This window comes from Bidens hawaiensis, unplaced genomic scaffold, assembly GCF_021521415.1.
Source record: "Bidens hawaiensis isolate Kalapana, Puna unplaced genomic scaffold, B.hawaiensis_p1.1 tig00002477_1, whole genome shotgun sequence".
Lineage (NCBI taxonomy): Eukaryota > Viridiplantae > Streptophyta > Magnoliopsida > Asterales > Asteraceae > Bidens > Bidens hawaiensis.
This window is the reverse complement of record NW_027491136.1, coordinates 2009854-2033599: the sequence shown is the minus strand read 5'-3', so window position 1 is coordinate 2033599 and position 23746 is coordinate 2009854. Positions and strand designations below refer to the sequence as shown.

Here is a 23746-nt window from a genome sequence, read left to right as displayed (position 1 = left end):
ACTACTGTGAAACTTTTAGTACAGTCACTAAACCCATCATCATTCGTACAGTCCTTACCATTGCTTTATCCCAAAATTGGCCTCTACGACAACTCGACGTTAATAATGCTTTCTTACATGGTACTTTCACTACTATAAAAGGGGAAAGTTTCCTACACATTTTTCCGGCTAAATACCGACAAATGCATTTTCCCACAATTCAGCGGCAATTTTCCGACAAATAAAAGTAGAAAAATAAACACTAACTTTTTCGACAATCATCCGATAAAATACCTTCAAATTAATTTTCTCGCAAATTTGTCGCTAATATTCAAATGATTTCGACATTTTACCGATAAATTTGCCATTCATCTATTAATAAGTTAAATCTAATAAGTTACATAAGAAAAAATAATAATATTTTTATGTTTTGTCAGAAAATTGTCGAAAATATTAAAACACCTCCAACTAGTTTCCGACAAATATTATAAGTACGATTATTTTTATCTATTATGATCATTTATAAATGTAATCAATCAACAAAATAACTGGAAGGTAAGTTTTTTTTTTAACTTTTGTCAGAACATGGTCGGAAATATATAAATTTCTGACAATTTTCCGACAAAATGTAAAAATAATTTATTTAAGTTAATTTATTAAATCTTCAACAAATCTAATTGATTAATTCTAAAAAATATATATATATATATTATTTTACTAGCAGTAATAATTTAATACTTTAGTATTATATATAAAATTTTAAAATATAATTTATAATTTATAATAACATTAATAATTAAATACTTTAGTAATAAAAGACTATTATTATTATGCACACAATATTAAAATATAAAAATATAATAATCACTGATTATTTATTTATTTACATAATGTGTATACATATTTGTATAAGCATATGCATTCATGTGTTAGTGTATGTACATGTAGGAGTATGTATGCGTATGTGAGTGACTGTATGTGTATGAGTGTATATGCATATAGGGCTGTTCACGAGCCGAGCCGAACCGAGCGAAGGCTTGCTCATTGCTTGGCTCGTTTACAACCGAACCGAACGGCTAAAATTTGAACTGAGCGAAAAACGAAATGAGCCAAAATCGAACCGAGCATTTTTCGATCGAACATCGAGCGATTTCGAGCATTTTTTTATTTCTTTGTCACTTTAAAATTTTCAATAAGAAACAAGTTTGAAGGCTGTAAATAATATATTTTGTAAACAAATTGGTAGTTTTTAGAAAAACGTATAATAGGTTGTAAATTTTTAGGAGAAAGAAGTTTGAAATGAGATATAATGAACATGTAAACAAACTTTTAGTATTCTGAAAACTTGAATCGAACTAATAAAACTATAAAATTGACGGAATAGGAAAAATTCAAAAGGGTTTAAAAAATTGTATACTTATATTCTATGTGTTTTGTCTAGATATTTATATATTTGTTCATAATATAATTATATATAAAATAAATTAAAAATATTCGAGCCGAATCGAACCGAGCAGACCTTTGCTCGTTGCTTGGCTCGTTTACAAACCGAACCGAGCAGAGCGGCTCGTTTACAATCGAGCGAGCATTTTTTGAGCAAATTACGAGCGAGCGGCGAGCGAGTTCGAGCGTCGAGCGGTTTGGACGGCCCTATATGCATCTGTGTTGGTACCTATTGTATGTGTATATGACATGTATCATGTATGTGTGTTGTTCGTGTTAGTGCGCGTGTTATTATACGTATGTGTATGAGTATAAGCATATGTATGATGAGTGTGTGCTATAAGGCTTGTGGGTATGGTTCATTTGAACCATTCTCTCACATTCTTCATGTCTGCGTCATGTTAGCTTTGTGTATTTCATTCTTCCTCACCTTTTAGCTAGGGGTATGGATCATTCCTTTCATTTTCCATCAGTTTCCATCATTTCATTATTTAATATTATAAACAACTGAAAAAGAAAAAACAAAAAAAATATATGATTAGCCACTGATGTGCGTGACCACTATCAGTGGCCTCGCGTCACTAGTGAAATGAGATAGGAGGGGGCGATGTTCACTGGCCTAATTTGAATGACGATGGTGCCACATCGGACCAATGGAAGGGGGGGGGGTGCCCACTGATCCAACCCTTTGGCCTAAGTATGTATTAGTGTATGTATATCCATATACGTTCGTGTGTATGTGTTATAAGTGTATGTACGCATAGGAGTGTATACGTTAGTGCCTGTATGTGTACGCGTGTATATTAGTGTATGTGTTAGTGTATGTACGTGTAGGAGTGTCTATGTGTATGCGTATGTGCTAGTGTCTGTATGTGTATATAACATGTATATGTTTGCGCGTGTACTATTATTATACGTATATGTACGAGCATAAACGTGTGGGTAATGTTAGTGTATATGTATATGTGCTAGTGTGTTTGTATATGTGTGTGTATGCATGGGTTAGTGTGTGTGCTAGTGGAAGAAGGGGGTGACGTGGCATATGACTTTGACATGAATGGTGGTGGTGCCCCGACGTTACTTCATAGCGTTTAGTCATACGGTATATATTTGTATGACTATATATACATATGAATGAGTGTGTGCGTGATTGCGTTAGCGACTTAGCATATGTACGTGTATAAGTGTGTGAGTTACATATATGTTTTATATAATTCTATGGCTTGTTGGTTAAATTAATTTACTTTTCTATACATGTTAATTTATTTTTCTATATGTTTGTAGGATTTTCATCAAATATATTAAGATTTCCGACAAAATAGCGACAACACTGTTTTTCTAAAAAATTAGTGTGTAGGTGGGTTTCGAACTACCGTCTACTCTAGACGCTCATACAAACTCCATTTGTTGTAATTTAGATAATAATATTTATAAAGGCAACTAGTGAAAAACCTAGAACTTTGGATACTTCCCCCCCCAAATTGAAACCCTTGGCGCTAAGTCTCTCCCAGAATTAAAACCCTATCGCCATTAATTCACTTCACAAACCCCTTGCCGCCTCTTCTCATCACCTAACCCCTATCTCATTGCACCGTATTCTGGACATCGTTCGAGGTTTTATTGTGGCAGAATCCTTTTTGAGGTATGCCTCTTGATTTTGTGTTCATAAAGCAGTCGAATTACTTGTTGATAAGCAGATTTCTAAGTTTTCTTGTGGATAGGCTGTTTAGGGGCGGATGTTATAGGAGCGCATTTTGTATGCTAATGTTGTGCCTTCTTTTTGTAACAAATTAGATTAATTATGCCATAGCAGTTCTATTTTATTGACATTTTGCAGAAGTTAATCTATAAAAAAAATTACTTGCTTCATCTGTTCTTAGGACTAAAGCGGTGCACGACTAGCGTTTAGTATACAAACCATTTTTGTAATGAAGTGTGATACATTTAAGGACAGGGATGACAACGTACAGGCCTATGTTTGTATGTAGATATGGTTAACATGTTTATATGTTTATATTTATTGTTAGGTTAGTACGTATATGTATGTATTTATGGTTAGGTTAGTAGGTATTTATATTCTTAGTTTAGGTTCTAACAGTTAGTGGGATTTTAGTTAATAGGTAAAAATAAATGAGTTTGAAAAGAGAATGGATGTAACTATTGTTACACATTATATTATTTCCAATCTTATGTTTTGTTAATCTTTTATTAATTATTTATCTAACAGTTCTTGTTTTATTAAATGCAGGTTGTATACGATATGGATTCGAGTGGTGGTGGTGCTGGTACTCGTGGTGGTGGTGTTGGTACTCGTGGCGGAAAGGCAGCTCCAGGGAAAGGTGTGGTAGCGGTACACATGGTGGTAGTGGTACTCGCGGTATTCATATTCAGGAGCCTGATTCTCGTAGTGGTGCTCGTGATAATTTAGGGCGACGTGGATCCCAAGGGTTTAGTTCTAAAGGTAAAGCCGTAAAGGTAAAGGTGGGGGAGTTTCTGGTTGTCATAGTCGTGTAGCTAGTGGTGATGAAATGGCTGATATGGCTGGGGTAATCCATAACAGAATAACGATACAGAATATAGAAGATGATGAGGATGAGGATGATGGTAGTCATCAGGATGATGTTGGTGAGAATGATGGCAGTGGTAAGGATGATGGTTTCGAGGATGCTAATGGTAAGGATGATGGTGATAACAGGCGGATTGTACGCGTGGGGAGAAAGTATGTTTCAAATTTTAAAAGTTTTAACATTTTTATTTTTGTTGATTATAATTATGTTTTATTTCAATATTATAGGTTTGGATCCGGACGTGTTCATAGGAGTGCTGGTCAAATACTAGATCAAAAACTTGATGGAGATTGGATCACCTTTAAAAAGATCCCACATAGTGTTTTAAGGGATATGTTTAATACCTTTCGGGTAAATATCAATATATATTCGTATATGTTATAATTATTTGTTTTCATTTGTTAATTTTATCTTTATTTTTTTGTAGACACGGTGGAGATGGGACACACGAGATGACCAGCACATTTTTGAGGGATTCGTTAACGTTCTCAGGGATCATTATCCAGATAAGATGAATGACTTGAGAGAAGAATCAAAAAAGAAAGCCAGGGAAGACAATCACTTTATCGAGGATGGCAAACATAGATTTGATATAATTTGTAATTATCCGCCCGATAAAGTGCCTAGTGACAGACGAAACGCTGGTGTAAAGTAAGGGTGTTAACTAGTTTTTATGATTTTTTAATTAAAATTTCGTGTTCTTTATATGTTATATGGTTTTTTTAATATTGCAGATGTGGAACACTGAAAAATGGTTAAACAGATCCAAAGCTAGAAAAAACAATCTTAAAAATGATTTATCCCGTCATGCAGGCGGGTCTCTGGGTATTGATGAACATCGCATCCACCTGGTAAGCTAATTAGATTTAAAAATTCGTGTAACTAGTTGTGTAACACTTATCAATATTTATGTTGGAGAAACGAAAGGGAGGGCCTGTGGGCTACGAATTTGTCTTTGTTGATACCCTTGCCACCAAAGAGACTAAGAAGAGATTGCGCGATGGGGAAATCAATATTAATGACTTGGAGCAGTTAGAGTTCGTCACAACACGATCAAAAGAATCATTTGTAAGTTATCATTTATATATATATATGTGTGTGTGTGTGTGTGTGTGTTATTATTGTATTAACCTTGATTACAAAGTGACTTGCTTTGCATTCATGAAAATGTAGACATCGTTTCACAAAGAACTTGAGTATGGGCCAGACAACGATCAGAATCCGGATTGGGATGAGTTTGCTGTGTGGGAGCGTTTGCATCACAAGAGTTGTGGCCGGACGTTTGGGATAGGATCTTCTGATCCACATTTTGTGGTGACCGGGTCACAGTCATCACTTTGCGGGTTTATTTCACATGGTGATGCTCGACAATCACAGGAGGTATCGTTATTATTATTATTATTATTATTATTATTCTTAAGTCACGTATATTTCAGTTTACGCATTTTAGGTTTGTCTACATATTTTTTATGTATGCGAATTTTTTTTGTTTACATTCAAGGTCAAACGAACATGATATCTGTTTGTAACCGGCACATTGGAGGTTTGGCATGTACCTATTTTAGTCATTTGGTACTTGTTTTCTAGTATTAGGTAAGGCATTTTTGGTAAATTATAGTATAAATTGGCCGCCATAGTGATCTGCTGTATTAAATGGACTAGGGGCACCATGGTAGTTTGCTGTTTAAATTGGGGCTATCATTGTCATTAGTTTTCTTTACCACAATACCAAATACACAGATAGGCTATTGTCTATTCCATCTAATAGTAATTCCACTTGGTGTCTACTCAAATTTTTTTGATTTTGCTAACAGTTAATTAGCATGACAATTGAATCATGTCTTAAAATGACCTGTTACACATATATTATGCATTAATTATATATGTTTTTAAAAATTTATAGGTCAAAGATGTTAGAGCCAAGCTAGAACAAGAAACGGAGGCTCGGCAAAATATGGATAACCGCTTGGCAGAAATGGCAAGAGAAGCGGAAATAGAACGGGCCGAACGTGTGAGGCTACAAAGACAAATGGAAAGAGACTTGAACAAAGAGCGGGCCGAACGTGAAAAAGAGCGAGCTGAGCGTGAAAAAGAGCGGGCTGAACGCGAGAAACTGCAAAAACAGATTGAAGAAATTATGAAAAAATTTGCCGATAAGTAGTTTGTTGACTGTTCGGTATTTTCACATCTTAAACATATGTTATTTTGTTTGGTATTTTGACATGTTAAAACAAATGGTATTGTATTTTGTTAGGTCATTGTAAACGATTCGCTTAATTTAAATTGTGTTTTTGTTTTTCTGGAATTTTAGCTGTTTCTATTGGATTTTTTGAAGAAATAATTTAGGCTTTTTATCAGGAAAAAAATATATTAAATTAAAAATCAACTTTTGTCGGAAATTCATCTGTAAATATAAAACAACAAAAATGTCTTATATTTAATTAATATGATTTTTGTCGGAACTTGGTCTGTACATTTAAAATTGTCTTATATTTAATTAATATGATTTGTCGAAAGATCATCGGAAATAAAATCAAATTAATTGTTATTACTACTTAATTTTTATGATTAATAAATAGAAACATATAATTAATAAAATTATGTTTTGTGACTAATTTCTCGCTAAATGGCTAGAATAATCTAAAAATCTTTTCCTCGTTAATTTCTCGCAAAGTTAGCGACAAACGACAGTTGTCAGTATGTTGTGGGAAATTACTCGGAAAAGTTTTTCCTAGGAGGTTTTTTCCGACAGACGCCTTTCATCGGTATTTTGTCGCTAATCAACGTTTCCGACAATTTACCTATGAATTTTTTCGTCGGAAAAGGTCCAGTTTTTTAGTAGTGTTTGGATGAGGATGTGTACATGTCCCAACCACCGGGATATGTTCACCCGGATTTTCCCAATCACATTTGTCGTCTTCAAAAATCTCTTTATGGCCTCAAACAAGCATCTCGTGCTTGGTATTTGGAACTCACTTTCTTTTACACCTCGGTTTTAAAGTCATTGGCTGATCCATCCTTGTTTATTCATAAACACAAGAGCATTATTTGCTATTTCCTAGTTTATGTTGATGACATTGTCATCACCGGAAACACAAATTCTTTTGTCAAACAGGTAATTCGTGCATTATCCGACAAGTTCTCCATTAAAGACCTTGGTATGTTGCGTCACTTTCTTGGGATAGAAGTCATTCTCACTGTTAATGGCCTCTTTCTATCTCAACATGCTCATATTCAGAATTTACTCACCAAGTTCCGCATGGATGGTGCAAAATCTGTTGCTACACCACTCAGCTCTACGACAACCTAACCCTTGCTTTTACGCGACCCGACGTGTCCTTCGCTGTCAACAGGCTCTCACAATATATGCATGCACCTACCGAACTTCATTGGCAAGCATTAAAATGTGTCCTCTGGTATCTTAAGGGTACAATACATCACGGATTGTTTCTCAACCGCGGCTCTCAGCTTGATCTTCAGGCCTTCACCGATTCCGATTGGGGTGGGATTACTGATGGGGGGTGGTCCACTACCGCCTGCATCATCTATCTTGGGTCAAACACTCTCTCATGGCGTTCATCGCGTCAAAAATCCGTCTCTCGTTCCTCTACCGAAGCCGAGTACAAGGCATTAGCAAATGGTGCGGCTGAACTTTCATGGGTTCAAAACTTACTGTTGGAACTTGGTTTCTCTATGCCAAAATCACATACACTTTTTTGTGACAATGCGGGAGCTACATATTTGCGTGCAAATCCGGTCTATCATTCGCGTATGAAACATGTGGCGCTAGACTATCATTTTGTTGGCGAAAAAATTGGGAATGGTTCATTACGTGTACAACACATCCACTCTGAAGATCAACTAGCCGATGTTCTTACAAAACCTCTAGGCCGCGGACCGTTTCTTTGTCTAAGATCCAAGATTGGAGTATCCGATGGCTCCTCCATCTTGCGGGGGCATATTAAAGAGAATATTATTGTAAAATAATATCTATGTAATTTAGTAGTTTCCTTATTATATTATGTATATTTTTGGATAGGATTTGTGGTAGTCCTTGACCACCGTATTCTTTGAATTTAGACTCTCCTAGTCATTAGTTAAGGTTGTTGTAAATTGGCTTATTTAAGCCACTATAATGTTTAATTGAAATTAAGCTTTTCATCATACAATCAATATTTGATACGTATAATGCCACATTTTGCTATTGGGTTAACTCGGGCAACAATATGGTAGTTAAAAAAATTATGTAAATCTATCGTCAACTCGACTGCCAAAAAAGACACCACATAAACACGGCCGGCTAAGAAGGCTTAAATTCCGCTTGCACAAAAATCTTTTTAAAATACAATAGTTTCACAAAATAAAGCATTAATAGCATAACCCGTGTAAACGGCTGTTGAATTTTAACATGCTAAGGAAAGCATCGGCTAAACTATGCTTTCTTGAGTTGACTAGAACTTAGCGACCCTTTACACGTGTTATGCTATTTTTGGTTCAGTTTGTGGACCCATTGTACTTTTTAGAGATTGTTGCGCTCGCTAAATTTCAGCCTTCTTAGCTGGTTGTGCTATGTGATGGTTTTTTATTGATTGGTTTTGGGTCAAGATTATTGTTTTGGTAATAATGATCGTTGTTAGACTTTTCTAGCTTATAATTTTGGACATAAATGAAGGTGACTGTTTCTGACTTGCATCCTGTTGAGGTGCTTGATTTGAACGATGAAGTAGCTTACAGCGGACTATCAAAGGATTCACTGAGGCGTTTGCCATGTCATCAAATTTCACATGAAACTAAACTGTTTAAGAACATATGTTGCACAATATGTTTGCAGGTTCATGTTTATTCAAAACTTTACTTGTAACATGAATTTTATTTATTTATTTATTTATTTTTTATTTTTGTCCTGGTTCACTGACAGAAAGTGTTTTTGCATGTCAGGATATTGAAGTAGGTGAAATTGTGCGGTGTTTACCTCTCTGTCGACACTCGTTTCACCAGACGTGTGTGGATACCTGGCTGACTTGACATGGGTCGTGTCCGATTTGCAGACAGTTTGTTTTAAGTTTTTGTTAGAGGTGTCAAGAGTGAATGAGTGACTGTGTAAATTATCTGGTGTATGCATACAAATATACATATATGGGTGTGTGTGTGTGTGTTACATAGGTGTTAATTGTGGCAAGTTAGTTTGGTGTATCATAGTTCTTGTTATTACAAATCTGTATATTTGGAATGATGTGTGTAATTGTATGTTGATTGATTTAATAAATAACAGGAAGCATTATATACCATATCATGAGACTTCATATATGATTTGGCAATGGCAAGAGTTAATTATAATGTACATACTTGATACTTGTACATACTTGCTGTACTATTGTTGGTCCTGTTTTGCTTATAATCACGAGTCAATGTATTTGAGGTTCGTCCTGTCACGGACTTTTCGGGAGAGTGAGGTTCGCCTTCATGGACTTTTCAGGAGAGTGATTCCAACTCCCTGCCAGCAGGATACGAGAGTTGCATAAACTTTTGGGATACACTCTTGTTAATCGTCGAGGATTCCCGAAGGGTACGTAAGAACAGTTAGGAACCCACACGTTTAAACACAGCTTGAGTAAATGAGATATTTAAACATTTGGCTCGTTACATTAATCAAGGCCTTTTTAAGCTAAGAGACCCGAACTTGAACTTGTTTTTTCGAGCTTTACATTTAAAGCTTAAGCACGGGTTGTAAGTACGTTTTCAAGCTTTTAGTTCGTATGTTAATAACTATTTTATTTAACCACGTATACTTTTAATTATATATATATTTCTAATTATAATTTAATACACATAAAATATGTTATTAGGTATGTTGTCATAATTAAATATAATAATATTTATTATGTGATTTTATGTTTATTATATTAAACAAAATATTGTATGTATAGTAGGTTTGTTTAAGATTGTGAGCCTAGTACTCTAGTTTATACGATATAAGAACGTTTACTTGAACCCAGGCTCGGTTCTTAAATAAGTTTCAATTTATGCTCGGGTTAACTCAAGCTCATTTAGGTTTGGTTTTGTTTAAATTTTTAACAAGTTAGATCACATATGTACGTCATGGCAGAGTGTTCTCGTGATGCAATTAACTAGGGTTCTTGATGTGGCCCCTCTTGGATGTATATTATAGATGCATTATTGAAATTTACTGCACCTCAATCACTATCTACTCGAGTGTTTGGGTAATATGTTCAAACATTATGATGAGCCATGCTTCCAATTCTCCGAACTTTATGTTTTTGTATTGACCATTGTGAAGTCTTATCAATTGCTTTCATAGCTCAGTTGGTCAGAGCACCCGTTTAGTAAGCGGGAGGTCTTGAGTTTGACTCTCAACGAAAGCATTTTTTTTCTAACTTTTATATTTGGAGATTTATGATAAAGGTTACACGATAAAAATTTAAATAAAGTTTAGCATTTACTAGTGAATACATTGATGAAAAATGAGATCTCATATTTTAATATGTTTTACATACCGATACATGTTTTTAGATATCTTTATAATTACTTATGAATAAATTAAATACAACTAAAAGTTTGTGGGTTCTAGTCTCGTTTGAGACATGCTTAAACCTATTTTTATATAAAAAAATTTGCAATTCAAAAAGGGGTGGTGACGCAGCTTGTTGCCCGCTTGTTTTCTGTTTTGATGTAATCTAAACATTTAATACATGTAATCTAAACTAATGAGTTAATGCAAAACACAAATAAATATTGATACAACACAAGAAGCATCACGACAAAAAAGAAAAAGAAAAAAAAAACATTTTGGGCATTGGTAAAATGTTTTAAAGATTTAGAGGCGTATCAATATTAGTAGTGGGATTATATTTTGATGGTGGTGATTAAAGTAACGCCTCAAATGTTCCATTAATCCATGCTAGGAATTTATCCCATTGTTGTAACGGACTAAAATTCAACACGTACCTCTTAACTCATGTAACCCATTTTAGCTTGGCATCTTGAAAAGGCATATACATGAATAAGGACCAATAGCATGTGGTTATTGTTTAAAAGAATATCTTTTTTAAAATAAAACAATTCATTTTATTTCAATTTTTGTAATAGAAAATGATAGATTGCATAATTTATGCCGTGCACCTTAAAGTCACAATGGAGTGCCAATAATGAATAGAGGGAATATGATATCATAGATGAAAGGCTAATGGTACTCTAGGCCACCAATGCTATGAAATTCCTTTTTACTAATTAACCTATAAAGCCTATAGAACTTAATACTCCTAAAACGACATGTACGCATATTCTATGTAGCCTACGGTGTTTTGAAAATCAAACTACAATTGATTCAATGGTTGTAATAGTCACATGTTCCACCAGTATTGATCGTTTTTGTTCTATTCACCGCCATGTCCATTAACTAGTAGCTAACACCAAGTTTTATATAATATCTTGCACCCCTTGGATAATCTATTGTTTTTCCTTTATAATTGTTTACATATTTCTTGTTGGATGATCTACTGAAGAAACACTAATCAGCCCCGGGCAGATTACGGATAATCTGGGGGTTAGATAGATGTTTCCCACGAGGGGTTAGATCCGGCAAAGATGGTTCTTTTGATAACCTGCAAAACAGACACCGTGAGCTCGTCACTGAGAAGGGGGGGGGGGTACCTCCTTGTGACCACCCTCCGGCGTGAGAATCAGACTAGATTGCTCTTGAATATAAGTGTATATTAAGAGATTGCTAGAGCAGATATCAGGTATAATATGTAAGATACGAGATGAGATTAGATGATCATACCATTTGGGGTATTTATAGCCGACGGTAGGTTTCCAAGAAGGTATAGCCGGCTGAATAGTATTCCTGTTCTACCAACTGTGGCCTACGCACGTGCCATGCTGGTAGTTGGTGGGTAGGCAGCGACTGACAGTGACCAGGCCTGCTGTGTACTATTCATTTTCCACCAACTACAGGCTATGCACGTGGTATGACAGGAGTTAGTGAGTAGGTAGCGGCTAATAGTGACATACAGTACAAGAGCATGCTGCTCGCCATACTGTTGTCAATTAGCTGTCGTATCTTTGGTCAGATCTTTTGCCCATACCTCGTCAGGTACAGTACAAAAGATCTTTCAGTATCGTACGGACTGGCTCATTTGGGCGGGAGTATTCCCCCTCCCGCCTTTGTGCGGGATTGTTCCCGGCTTGCTCATTCCTTCTTCAGGTGACTACTGAATTATTATGAGTGTTAAGCCTTGTGCGTGTAGCCTTGCTGCGCGGGTAGCCTTCCCTGATGGCTGGTATCCGTAACTGCGGGAACAGGCGGAGTACTTGGAAACCATTGGGAGGCGTTTCCTGCGGGAACAGCTTGCGTACTGCGCGTAAGGACGTCACGTCTCTGAGCATGGTGGGTCCTGCCGATCCAGTTGGTTTCTGCGCAGACGTCTCTCTTTGAGGTGTCTTGCGAGTTTGGTCTTTGCGCAGACGTCCCTCTTTGAGGTGAGTCTTGCGGGTCCAACTGCGCAGACGTCTCTTTGAGGTGAGTCTTACGGGTCCAACTGGGCTCTGCTGGGACCTACCTCTTCATCTACTATGTTAAACACATTACGAACCTTTTTGTACCAAACAAAGTTAGTTTATTACAAAAGGAAGAAATAAAAGCCGATAACTTTGGGGCACTCCATGCCAAATTCTTGTTGGGCCATTTAGTTATTTGCCACAAACCTATGTAAAGTTGATTGGTGTGTATTCCTATAAATCTAGCTAGGCAATATTATTATTATTATTATTATTATTATTATTATTATATGGTAAGATGTGGAAATGGAGGGACTGAAGTGACATTAAGGTTATATGAGGAGTGAAAGTGTAAATTTATAAAAAAAATACAATTTTGTCAGTTTGTTGGATCTCGAAGTGATGTGTTTTTATATATTTTATAAAAAGTGGTTTGAAGAAAGTAAAAAATTCCCTCCTGGTTGTACTTTAGTCGTGAAATGGGCATAAAAACTTTGAATTATTTAAGATACCCCTGCACTTATAAAATATGCCACTTTTACGTCACCAACAATGGATAATGCGTTTTTTACTTTCTAGTACAATCAGGAATACATGCTTCGGTTCCGAATCAATAATCTACACGTAACATATTGTATCACTCTAAAGAAACCCTACTGGTATCGTGTTACGTAGTCAACAAATTAGTAAATTCATATACTACTTTATGTAAGTGACTACCGACTAACTAACAAGACAGGCGTGACTCCATGAAAGAGTGATGTCCCTTAAACCAAATGTCATGAGTTTAATTCTTGTAAGTGGTGCTTTTTTTGTTATATAAAAAAACTTTCTATTGTGTTTTATATAGGCCATCTTAATAACTTTATTATTATTATTATTATTATTATTAATTTTTTTTTTGTATTAGCCTTCGAAAATGCAATCCAATTGGTAAAAGATGATCAAATTATTTAGTTCACATAATTAAAAACGTGATTTTAAGGGGTTTTTTCACTCACCCTACGCCCCAAAACTTTAAAGGATTTTTGAAGACAATAGTACTAAATGTTTTGTTAATAAAGATGCTATATGTAAAAATGAGTAAATTTATATTTTAGCCTCTGTGGTTTATTTCATTAATATGCTCATTATAAAGATGCTCATTAAGCCCAGAATGCTAACTTGTTGCGAATGAATCATTGACGTTTGCTTCTGGTTGCGATATCCGAAGGCTATAAATGGAGACTTTCATTTTCTTTTCTATCATACCTAAATTTTAGGCTGTATTAGATTGGAAAACATCATATTATTAACCTCTAAGGGTTTTGGATGTGTAGATTGCACACATGTGAATAGAAGGAAGTTGGAGCCTTTACTTAAAAACATCCAAAGCAGTATAGTTGAGTAGTATATTGTATATGACATGTGATGGATTTGTGTGCTATATTCTCTTATTAATCCTTCTTGTGTCTATAATACTACGTGTTTGTTACCAATTAGTTTATTGATTAGAGTCTAGTGGATGTTCGTGTCACGTAAGTGTCACGAGAGTCCATCTACAAATGCTCTTTGTATGTTATAATAACACACAAAGAAATCTGCTTTCCCATTATTCTCTTCACCTAAAATAAGGGAATCGAAACACTATATCAGATTAGTAATATCTTCATATAAGTTAATCCACCAACTTTATTAATTCACCAACTCATTTTGTCTAACACCTTTCGACCGCGAATCTGAAAATGGAATCTCTTATGGTGAGGTTTCTAACTACCTACTCGTGGTAGAACTTTGAAATTGAGGAACATGCATAAAAATATGAGGAGAGGTGCGAACATGCGAAAATTCGGAATAATGGAAGTGTAGGAACATGAAGAAAGGTAGGAACGTGCCAAGGTGCATAAAGATGTTGATTTATTGTAACATGGTTATTGTCGACACAAATGTAGATGGTTTAAAACCAAGATGTTAGGCTTGGTGAGGTTGTGGTTGTGCAACTTCCTAAACAGGCAACACCATTTTTTGGATATTGATTTTGTAGACAATACAATATTGATGAACCGAATTTAACAAGTGAACGAAAATCAAAGGGTATTTGACCCAAAGACATATTGGTGTATTATAAGATGTTCCATTACTTAGATGTGGAGGGTTTGAGTCTTTTGGTGGACACTGGTACGTGCCATATTATTATTAGTATATTAAATTACCGTGATATTGTCTTGGTTCTTTATGAAATTATTATAGGAGATATAACAATCGAGTTGTAATATTGATCACAAATTATACCCGTTTGTTTCCGTCGCCTAAGTTGAATGCCCATTGGGTGGCTAATGCACTACATGAATATGCACTAGTAGAAAAATGATCTTTTGATGCGGTTGGGTTTCTTTTTTTGATGCGGTGCTAGTCTAAAACCGTGTCTAAAAATGTTTTTCTCTTTAAACTTGTTAATAAGGTGCCAACAAACTGCGTTTGAAGGTTTATATAACCGCGACTCAAGATTTTGATTATAACTTTGGCAGCAGTTTTTAAAAACCACGTCTAAATCTATGATTTCTTATTCCTTGACCCTAACTGAATAGATCAGTTTTCTTTTTATCATCTTCTTATAATCCTAATGTGACATTCGTCAATTTCGGGTCTTGTTTGTATTTGGTTTTGTGTTTGTTTATTATGTAAACCGACCCGATTTGTAAACCGAAGCTTATGTTATAATCAAAATAATGGACTTATGTTACTATATTGTTTCACACTTGTTGGGTCTTGAAAACATCCTATTTTTATTTTTACTTATTTATTATTTATTTATTTTTTTTTTATTTTTTTTGTTGTTTTGTGTTTTTGTCTTGATCCATTTTGCATGAAAACTCTTGTGTCTCACACCCATATTTGAATACCAACATTACCCTATATATATACCACATTTCCTCTTCATTTTCCCTTGCTACAACTCCAAAAAAAAAAAAAAACTCTCTCAAACATCAAAGATTCAAGGTTATCTTCTTAAGTGTTCTTGAAGGATTTTGGTCTTTCATCTTAATTAGTTTATGTAGCCTTATTAATACTTGTTTATGGTTGTGCAACATATATATAATATACACCCCTTGTTTACCTTTGGTAGTTACTTCTCCGATTCCGGTTGGTGAGGTTTCGGACCCCATAAGGCAAGCCTTCATGGAGGACTTCGTGTCCTTGATATATATACATCTATATAACTTGTTCATACATATTAATCTTGCTTATTTTAGTTTGTTGGTCATGTTTACAAGTTCCATGGTTATGGGTTTTAAGAGTCTATGCTTCGGTTTAACCGTAAATAGCTCTAAACCGTAAACCGAAATTTGTTACTAGTTTTGTTTGTTTAAACATACTTAGTGTTAGATCTAAGTTTCTAAAATCATTTTTACAAATTCTATGGTTATGGGTTTGTAGAATCTTACCTCGGTCTTAACCCGAAACACGATCCGAACCGAAAACCGAACTTTTGTTTAAAGACTTTATTGTTAACTTTTGGTATTTTTTTATTTGTACATTATTATACAAGTTATTTAGTGTTTGGACATGTGGAAACCATCTATGAACTTGTTGTAAGATGGAAACCGAACCAAACCGATTCTTGCTCGCTTAAGACACACAAGTGTGTTTTTTTAGCCATCAAGACTTGTATATTTCTTTAAAAATAGTTACAAATTGATTTTTAAATATTTTCTTAAGTACCTGGAAATGTTGGATCTAACTTGATCTCATAACAAAGTTTGGACCGACAAAACCGAACACTCGCTTAACGTGCGTTGTTAGTTCTAAAACAATGGAACTACATACTTGGTTAAGTCTTACTAAATTTTATTGAGTTATCTCATAACATTCAATATTTTGGAAAGTTGACTTTGGGTTTGACCAATTATCAAGACCCGAACCGACAACCCGAACACTCGATAAAAAAAAAACCCGTTTTAGTATCTTTATTCCAAAGGGATTTGCATTCTTGCATTTTACCCACCTTATTACTTAACATAGGTTGAGTAAATATTAAGGTTAGACACTTTAACCCGGTTTCGAGCAAACTTACATTTTTAAAGGGTTATTATTATAAATTCTTAAATAGTCACATTTTAAACCTTGAACTTTAATTATTTACATTTCTCAACATTTATTTTTTTAAAGACCTTCAAGACAACCTTTCTAAATTCAAGACTTCTTTTCTTTTTAGGCATTGTGCGTTAAACTCGTCGTTCCGACAAATCTCCAAATTATCATCTTTCAAGTTTACCACTTGAAGGTGAGTACTTCATACCCCATTTTCCATCTTTTATTTTGGGAGTGACATTTCATACTTATTCAACAAAATGCTTTATATTTGAATCTTAAACCACAAACGTAGTTGTATACTTTACCTAAATAATTGCTCGATTTGGTGTTCTATGCTTATATGCCTATGTGTTTATCGCTTTTGGTTGGTGGAACTATAAAATCCTAGACTATTTGGCATCCCCTTATAACAAGGTGTCGTTAACGTAATGCAGTTAACGATAACTATAAAATCCTAGACTATTTGGCATCCCCTTATAGCTAGGTGTCGCTAATGTGTTTAGCGATATCTATTTATCCAAATTACCACTTTTATTTATCGTTTCGTATGCAAGTTTTGTGGCTATCTTTATTATATACTAATATGATTAAACTTATGAATTACTCACCGACCTTTGTGTTGACAAACTTTATTTTATGAAATGTTGCAGGTTTGCATCTTGGTTGATTTATGATTGTGAAGAAAACGACATCAAAGACCTTAGGATATTAGTAAAAAATGAACAATATCAAATTTGCCATATTTTGTGATATTTTGTTTATGGTTATTTTATGGATAATTGTTATGTGACATTTTCGATGTTGTGAAATGAAATGAGTTTATTAAATACTGTCACTTTAATTAGTGTCATGTGCTTATGGACAATCGTTACACCTCGGCATGTTCCGCCGCCTTTGGTCGGGGTGTGACAGATTGGTATCAGAGCCATGACAATAGGATAGGTGGTTAGACGTAACGACCTAGTATTGTTATGCTTAGGGTCCTATACGTGTGCTCATACGTGTTTACTCTATTTTGATTGTTCATATCGCATATTCTTTATAAACTTGTTTAAAATTCACCAATATCCCAAATGTTCACATACACACACTTTCATAGTATTTCCAAGGTATCATTACCTTAAAACGCAAAAAGTAGATTTTCATTGTGTTTTATGGATTACAAGATTAACCTGGATCCCGTTGTTTATAATCCCTTAAAGGTTGCATTTATATCGGGTTCGTAGCCCTCATAGGAAGCGAGACATTATAAAACGACCATTTGACAAAACGATTCCAAGAATCGAAGGTGATTTACTTACCTGGAATGGTGGAATTATAGTGCTCGTTTTCTAGGCCACAAACCATGTTATACATGTCAATACTTTAAGTAGTCGAATGCGAGCGTTCCGGTCGCCATCCTAATTTTTCGGTGTCAAAACAATAGAACTACGGTGATTCGTGGACTAGTGCTTTGACATGACGTTGTATCCCGATTTATGGTGTTATTATCGTTATTTGAGTCGAAAACATGAAAAAAAATATTGCGGTGATTCGTGCACATGTTTAGACTCCAACGTTGTGTTTTATAAATTTTTTTTTCTTTTGAGTTGGAATATCAAATCATGGTGATTCATGTACGATTTTCCGACTCTATAAACCTCAAAATCTCAAATTTTTAAGCTTTAACCCCTCAAAATCTCAAAATCATTTACGATTGTTTCCAGTTTGTTGTTTATATACAAAGATTTATATTTTATCTAACACTAACATCTATTCCTCACTAACTCTAGGATTCACAATCAAAAAGAAAATTTAACTTCACCTTATTCTTATTTTATACACTCTCATATCCATTTCTTTTTTACCTAAAACTTATTCCATTTCTTTATAATCTTTTAGCATGCCTCCACTAAGACCGCGCAAGAGCACCAACCGACGTATGGCTGCTTTTATCATCAAGCAAATGGCCGCTGTGATTCCCGAACTTATAACTCAAATCCAAGCTACCCAACCTTCTCCACCCGTTGTTGCACCCGTTGAACCCAAACCCGTATCCTACCCATATAAGCAATTTACTAGTGCCAACCCAACCGAATTCTGGGGTACGAACTGTGCGACTACCTTGTTGCAATGGTTCGAGTCTATGGAGAATGTGTTTAGATATAGCGAGTGCCCCGAAGCGAAAAAGACAAATTTCGCTTCAAGCATGTTTAGAAAAACCGCTCTAACATGGTGGGGTAGTGTCATGCATCTCCAAGGGTCGGAAACGGATATGGCTCTTCCATGGTCTGACCTCAAGGCACTCATGATGAAGAAGTTTTGTCTCAAACACGAACTTCAAAAGCTTGAGGAGGAATTTTGGAACCTCAAGCAAGATAGTGGTGATAACGCCGCTTACTCACTCCGTTTCCACGAGTTGAGCATTCTCGTCCCTCATTTGGTTACCCCGGCTGAGCGTGAGCTTGACAAATACATTGGGGGTTTACCTATGCAAATCCGGGACTCAGTCATGAGTAGCAAACCCGTGAATCTTGAGGATGCCATTACTCTAGCCGGTGCGCTATCGGAGAATCATGTGAAAGCGGGTACCCTAACCCTCAAGAAACCAAACGAAAAAGCCAAACCCGAGCCCGCACCACAAGCCAAGGTTGAACCAGCACCACAAGCCATTAACTACTCCAACTCTTCCCGTCACAACAATAACAACAACAAGAAGAAACCCAAAACCAACTACTGAAACTATGCCGTTACCCAACCCCAACCTCAACAACAAACCCAAATTCCACCCCAAACCCGAAAACCCTATACCGGTACCGCCCCACTATGCAACATTTGCTAACTCCATCACCCACCAAACATGCCTTGTCGCCATTGTACCATTTGTAACCGACTTGGTCATCTCAACACCACATGCCGATCCGCACAACGAACCCAACCTAACCAACCAAACCAACCAAGAACTTTTCCCCAAAATACTCAACACCGATATGCACCTTACCCACCAAACCAACCTCAACAACCCCGAGCTTGCTACAATTGCGGTGACCCTAACCATTTCCGCAACAATTGTCCTCGCCTCATCCTTACTAACCAAACCATGACAGCACCTTACTACCAAACTCAAGCTTACCAAGTTCAAACCTACCAACCTCAACTTTCCCAACACAATGCACCACTCATCCAACCCGTCCAAGCCATACAAGCACCACCTCCTCCACCACCGCAAGCACCTCAAGTCAACCAAGGCAATCAAGGACGAGCTTTCATGATGAATGTTAATCAAGCTCAAGCGGCAAACGATGTTGTGAACGGTATGTTTTTAGTGAACCAACATTTGGCTTCCATTTTATTTGATACGGGTGCCGATAGAAGTTTCATTTATTTGAAATTTGAGTCAAAAATTGCCGTGTCTCGAACCAAGCTTTCCTGGTCGTTTTCTGTTGAAGTCGCCAATGGGAACTCCATCACCATAAATTCCGTCGTCTGCGATTGTACTCTCGTTCTTGCTAACCATAAATTCTCCATCGATCTCATCCCGATGCAAATGGGAAGTTTCGATGTCATAGTAGGCATGGATTGGTTATCTTTGCACCGTGCCGAAGTTGTTTGCTTCGATAAATTCATTCGCATTCTGCTTGTTAACGGTAAAATCCTTAAGGTCTTCGGAAAAGCTACTTCGAGAAGGCTTAATCTCATGTCGTGCTCTCAATCGCAAAAATACTTACTCCAAAAGTATGCTCCGCTCCTGGCTCTCTTGGCGACAAAAGACAAAAAGGAAAGGAAAATCCAAGATATTTCTATTGTTCGTGATTTCCTCGATGTCTTTCCCGACGATGTCACCGGTCTTCCACCTGTTCGTCCGATTGAATTTCGAATCGATCTTGTGCCCGGCGCGATGCCTGTGGCTAAGGCTCCTTACCGTTTAGCCCCGTCAGAAATGCAAGAATTATCGAACCAACTCGAAGAACTTTCCAATAAAGGTTTCATTCGTCCTAGCTCTTCTCCTTGGGGCGCTCCTGTTCTCTTCGTGAAAAAGAATGATGGTTCGTTTCGTATGTGCATCGATTATAGGGAACTTAACAAACTCACCATTAAAAATCGTTATCCCTTGCCACGAATCGACGACCTATTCGACCAACTTCAAGGCGCAACTTGCTTCTCCAAAATCGATCTTCGATCAGGTTATCATCAATTGCGTGTTCGCGAAGAAGACATTCCAAAAACCTCTTTCCGTACTCGATATGGACATTTCAAATTTTTGGTTATGCCCTTCGGGTTAACAAATGCACCTGCGGTGTTTATGGACCTCATGAACCGTGTTGCAAACCATTCCTCGATAAATTCGTTATTGTCTTTATTGATGACATTCTCATCTTTTCCAAATCCAAAGCCGAACATGAGCATCATTTGCGTTCCATTCTCGAACTTCTTAGAAACGAACGACTTTATGCCAAGTTCTCCAAATGCGAATTTTGGCTGGAGCAAGTTCAATTTTTGGGACATATCGTAAACAACAAAGGTATTCATGTTGATCCCACTAAAATTGAGGCCGTTAAGGATTGGAAAACTCCAACGACTTCCACGGAAATTCGATCCTTCCTCGGTTTAGCCGGATATTATCGACGTTTCATTCGAAACTTTTCCAAGATCTCTTTGCCTCTTACCTCCCTCACTCATAAAGGAAAACAATTTGATTGGGGTTCGAAGCAAGAAAAAGCCTTTTGTACTCTCAAGGACATGCTTTGCAATGCTCCCATTTTAACCCTTCCCGATGGAAACGACGATTTCATGATATTTTGCGATGCCTCTCATCAAGGTCTTGGTTGTGTCCTCATGCAACGAGGTCAAGTCATCGCTTACGCATCAAGGCAACTTAAGGTCAACGAGAAGAACTACACGACTCATGATCTCGAACTTGGTGCCGTTGTTTTCGCTCTCAAAATCTGGAGACATTACCTTTATGGTACGAAATGTGTGGTTTTTACCAATCATAAAAGCCTTCAACACATTTTTGACCAAAAAGATCTCAATATGAGACAACGACGATGGGCCGAATTACTTAGTGATTACGATTGTGAAATTCGTTACCATCCCGGTAAAGCGAATGTTGTCGCCGACGCCCTAAGTCGAAAGGTTAATGTTAAATCCGATCTGCTTCTAAGCGTTGTCATTCAAACCGATCTTCAAATTCGAATCTTCCAAGCTCATCGTACCTCCGTTGAAGAATGTAACATGTATGACGAAATGTCATGTGGAGCCGAACTTCAACTCGAAACCAAACCCGATGGTCTTTTGTACTTTCTCAATCGTTTGTGGGTTCCAAATCGCGATGACCTTCGTACTTGTATACTCAACGAAGCTCACAATTCGCGGTATTCCGTTCATCCCGGTGCGGATAAGATGTATTTCGATCTTCGTGCTACCTTTTGGTGGCCGGGTATGAAAAAGGACGTAGCGTTATTCGTATCTAAATGTCTTACTTGCTCAAAAGTTAAAGCCGAACATCAAAGACCTTTTGGTCTACTCGAGCAACCACCGATTCCCGTTTGGAAATGGGAAGACATTGCTATGGACTTTATCACTAAATTACCCAACACCCAAAAGGGCAACGATAGCATTTGGGTGATCATCGATCGTTTGACCAAATCTGCTCATTTCATTCCGATCCGCGAGAAGTATTCTGTCGAGCAGCTTGCTCAAATCTATGTTCGAGAAATCGTGTGCCGACACGGTTTACCATTGACTATTATCTCTGACCGTGATGCTCGTTATACCTCTCATTTTTGGCGTTCACTTCAAGAAGTTTTGGGAACACGTCTCGATCTTAGCACCGCTTATCATCCTCAAACAAACGGTCAATCCGAACGTACAATACAAACTCTCGAGGATATGCTACGAGCATGTGTTCTTGATTACGGTGGGAATTGGGATTCCCACATTCCGTTCATTGAGTTTTCTTATAACAATAGCTACCATTCGAGCATTGAGATTGCTCCTTTCGAAGCTCTTTACGGTCGTAAATGTCGTTCTCCGATAAGTTGGAACGAAGTCGGTGAAGCTCAAATCACGGGACCCGAAATGGTTCAAGAAGCCACCGACGTTATTGATCGAATCCGTAAGAACCTCCTAGCCGCTAGAAGTCGTCAAAAGAGTTACGCCGACAAACGGCGAAAACCGATCAAATTTAATGTTGGCGATCTTGTCCTTCTAAAAGTATCTCCTTGGAAGGGGGTAGCCCGTTTCGGAAAGAAGGGTAAACTAGCTCCTTGTTTCGTTGGTCCTTTTAAAATCCTTGAGCGTGTTGGAAAAGTAGCTTATCGACTCGAACTACCGGAAGAACTTACCGGTGTTCATCCGACATTTCATGTTTCAAATCTTAAAAAGTGCTTAGCCGAGGGTAATCTCCATATACCTCTCGACGAATTACATGTCGATGAGTCGATGGTCTTGGTTGAACGACCCGTTGAGATCATGGATCGCAACGAGAAGAGAACCAAGCGTAGCCGTATTCGGTTAGTCAAAGTTCGATGGGAATCACGGCGCGGCGCGGAATTCACTTGGGAGCGAGAAGACAAAATGAAAGAGAAGTATCCACATTTGTTCGCAGCATCGTCTTCGTCTTAATTTCGGGACGAAATTTCCTAAAGTAGGGGATACTGTGACATTCGTCAATTTCGGGTCTTGTTTGTATTCGTTTTTGTATTTGTTTATTATGTAAACCGACCCGATTTGTAAACCGAAGCTTATGTTATAATCAAAATAATGGATTTATGTTACAATATTGTTTCACACTTGTTGGGTCTTGAAAACATCCTATTTTTATTTTTATTTATTTATTTATTATTATTGTTTTTGTTGTTTTGTGTTTTTGTCTTGATCCATTTTGCATGAAAACTCTTGTGTCTCACACCCATATTTGACCACCAACATTATCCTATATATACACCACCTTTCCTCTTCATTTTCCCTTCCTACAACTACAAAAAAAAAAAAAAAAAAAAAAAACTCTCTCAAACATCAAAGATTCAAGGTTATCTTCTTAAGTGTTCTTGAAGGATTTTGGTCTTTCATCTTAATTAGTTTATGTAGCCTTATTAATACTTGTTTATGGTTGTGCAACATATATATAATATACACCCCATGTTTACCTTTGGTAGTTACTTCTCCGATTCCGGTCGGTGAGG

At 36.6% G+C, this 23746-nt stretch overlaps 1 non-coding gene across 1 annotated transcript; it reads left to right on the top strand.

Annotated features, from left to right (window-relative positions):
* Positions 1–10298: 10298 nt before the first annotated feature.
* On the top strand, positions 10299–10372 carry TRNAT-AGU (transfer RNA threonine (anticodon AGU)). Its single transcript has one exon. It is a non-coding gene; the product is annotated as a tRNA-Thr (tRNA).
* The last annotated feature ends 13374 nt before the right edge of the window (positions 10373–23746 follow it).